Source organism: Etheostoma cragini, chromosome 9 (assembly GCF_013103735.1).
Source record: "Etheostoma cragini isolate CJK2018 chromosome 9, CSU_Ecrag_1.0, whole genome shotgun sequence".
NCBI classification, from domain to species: Eukaryota; Metazoa; Chordata; class Actinopteri; order Perciformes; family Percidae; genus Etheostoma; species Etheostoma cragini.
The window spans coordinates 22,572,871-22,576,502 of NC_048415.1; the positions used below are offsets into that span (position 1 = coordinate 22,572,871).

Below are 3,632 nucleotides of genomic sequence, written 5' to 3' on the forward strand. Positions count from 1 at the left end.
ACTTCAGATACAGTATTAGGGACCACTAAGGTCTAAATAAAAGAGACTTCAGATACAGTATTAGGGGACCACTAAGGTATATCATTTACAGATAGAGCAGGTCTAGACCGCGCTATAATTTACAAACACCCAACAAACAAGTAATTCCCCCAAAAGCAACAGTGCGACAGTGGCGGGGAAAAACTCCTTTTAGAAAGAAACCTGGGACAGACCCAGGCTCTTGGTAGACGGAGTCTGACAGCTGGTTGGGGGGGATGATGAATAGTGGCAATAACAGTCACAGTAAAAGATAATGGAACAGTGACTAGAAATGGTAGTTTGTAGTTCATGTCATAGCTAGTCTAGTAGCAGGACATAGCAGGGCACCGCAGAGCGTAGCAGGACATAGCAGGGCACCGCAGAGAGTAGCAGGACATAGCAGGGCACCGCAGAGAGTAGCAGGACATAGCAGGGCACCGCAGAGCGTAGCAGGACATAGCAGGGCACCGCAGAGCGTAGCAGGAAAAGGATTTGTTAATCATTGTCTTCAGTTTGCTAATCCTTGTCTTCTGTTTTTATATACGTTGTACACAACGTCCCAACATTGTCAGAATTAGGGTTTGTACATATTACATATCGTCATGAAGGAAGAAGGCCAATCCAGTATTTTCTGTTGAGTGACCAACCAGAGTTGACTCTGGTTTTCGCTGTTAGCTTTTATTTTTACTTTGCTCAGTTCCTATCTCTTTTAGCGTGTATGTACACAAAATATAATTTCAAGATGAAATTCTCTAAAGAAAATCTCGCCCTGCCTTCTTTTAACTGGTTAACGCACTACTGAAACTTTGTAAACATGCTCTTCCGGGCTGCATGCCGAGATGGTTCGGTCTGATTTGGAGGGGAATCTGACCCGAGGCATTAAGAATAATTATATAACCAATTTTCTTGCTGATGGTCTCGTTTCCTCATGTAAATCACTTAGAGTAGCAGAGTTTACATTGAGACTGTTTCTTAACCATTTCAAAAGTATTTGTAGCTGCGGTAAAGACACTTTTGAATATTGATTAATATAGCTTCTTCTTTTTTTTTTATTAAGACCAGCAACACTATTATTTTCCTCTTTGTTGGCATGAATATCAGCCTGGTGAGTGAGTGTTACTGCAGCATTTGTTCGCTTACATACTATTTAACTGCATAATGTTTTATGGTGTTTCTCCATTTCACTTGCGTTCCATGTCTCAGTTTTAGTTTGGTTGTTTTTTGTGAAAGTGTTGAAAGTGTCTTCTTGTTTCTTTGAAAAACCAGTTAAACATCAGTGATGTGAAGTCACATTGAGATGCTTGAATCAGTCATCATCCGTTGGTCACAGTCAACAAGCCAGTGTCAGTGTTCAGCAGCAGTCACAAAAGACATAATGCAATGCAGCCGCCAGACATGTTGAGTAAGTTACCAGACTGCTGTGTCACAATACTGCGGGGCGACTGAGTTATCTGGACAAGTTTTCTAAGTAAAGCCAGTACATCACCAGGTTTGAGCTTTCTGGATGTTTCCTCTGTAAAGCTGCTTTAGGGACCGGCCCCTGTCCTGTTCATACAACGAGACGGATGTCCTCCTTTAGAGCTTCAAGTCTGCTTCAGCCTAGTACCACTGACCTTTGGATCTGTGTTATCGGCATTCAGTTTTCCTTGAATTTAAGTACATTTTCATCTAGTCACTATTTGAACATACACTTGTAAATCCAAATATTGTCCTACCAAAGATCAACTCTCATATCTGTGTTGCTTAGAAACGCATTTCTTTGACCAATGAGCTGGTCATGCATTGAAGGGGGTGCTCTTTCATCGGCAACACTTTCTGTCAAACCCTTACCATTGTAATATTACATGAAAACAGATGCACAGTGTATTTTAAGAGCTGATTTAATGCGTTATAATGTATCTGGATGTCTCATAACAGCATTATTATCATCATAATCAATCTGCATCATTATTACACAGATGATGATTCAGTGGAAACAGACACAGAGTCTTGTTAAAGGAAATACTGACCAAACAACACAATCTCTTATCATTTCAGAAATGACTTCAAAAAAATGCAAGAAGCATAAGAGTCTGTGACCTATTATTAACATATATACTTCCTCAGCTTGATGGCTTTTGTTGCTATTGGTAACCTCACAGACACATCACAATGCTTCCACTGGAAAGAAACGTCCTTTTATACGATTCCAGTGTTGAACTGTACCAATACATTCAAACACGATATAAAGAAAGAAAGATTTGAAGATGTGGGATATTCTGGCTGTACTAGTGGTCTATACAGCGTTATTTAGCGTTGTATTTGAGCTAGTACACATTTATAAAAGGTAAAAACTCCCCCACTGTCTTGGAATATTAATAGTAGGCCTAATATTATAACGCTTGTTATTATACGCCAGGGTGAAGCAGCTTTCAGTTTCTATGCTCCTCATATCTGGAATCAACTCCCAGAAAGCTGCAGGTCTGCTGCTACTCTCAGTTCTATTAAATCAAGGCTGAAGATCCAGGGGGTCAGTGTGGACATTGTGGAGGACTACAAATACCTGGGAGTGCACTTAGACAATAAACTGGACTGGGCCTAAAACACTCAAGCCCTCTACAGGAAGGGCCAAAGCCTCTATTTTCTGAGGAGGCTGAGGTCCTTCAACATCTGCAGGACCATGCTGAAGATGTTTTATGAGTCCGTGGTGGCCAGTGCTATCCTCTTTGCTGTTGCATGCTGGGGCAGCAGGTTGAGGGTAGCGGACGCCAACAGACTCAACCAACTGATTCACAAGGCCAGTGACGTCGTGGGGGTGGATCTGGACTCTCTGTCGGGTGTGTCAGAGAGGAGGACGCTGTCCAAACTACATGTCATCTTGGACAATGTCTCACACCCACTCCATGGCTTGCTGCTCAATCACAGGAGCGCTTTCAGTGATAGACTCATTCTCCCAAAATGCACCACAGAGCGCCACAGGAAGTCATTCCTGCCTGTGGCCATCAAACTTTATAACTCCTCCCTCTCAGTGTCTGACACACAGACACTTAGAGGGGTTGAAACTGGACAATATTATCTGTATTGTGCATTAACACTGGCTTGTAATGTGTGCAATACTCAACTGCTACTATTATTATTATTATTATTATTATTATTACTTTTCACCATTATTACTTTTCACCATTGCAACACCTTAATTATGTTATTTATGTAAATACTGTATCATAATATACTATGTAAATATCCACACTCCTTATATTTCTTTATTTCTTTATTTATATTTCTTATATTTCTAATATCTGAGCAACTGTAACACAGAGTTTCCCTTCGTGGATCAGTAAAGTATTTCTGATATTTCTGATTCTGATTCTGAAGAACTTTCTTTTTGATGCTTCCTTTCTTTAAATGACTGCTCATTTCTTTAAATTCCTTAAGCTGCACTGTAACTTTTATTCTTGTATTTTATGTGTCCTAATAATTTTTTTTTGTTTTAAACTGTCTATTCATGTGTTTTATCGGTTTTTAATAATTATGATTTTTAACTGTTTGTACTTGTGTTTTTTCTGTTTAACTGATTTTGTGTAAAGCCCTTTGAATTGCCCTGTTGCTGAAATGTGCTCTACAGATAAAGCTGC

At 39.9% G+C, this 3,632-nt stretch overlaps 1 long non-coding RNA gene across 1 annotated transcript in view; it reads right to left on the reverse strand.

The window, feature by feature from the left end:
* Positions 1-3,632, reverse strand: part of LOC117949891 — a 21,856-nt gene that overhangs the window by 3,891 nt on the left and 14,333 nt on the right. The gene's annotated exons all lie outside the window — the stretch shown is intronic.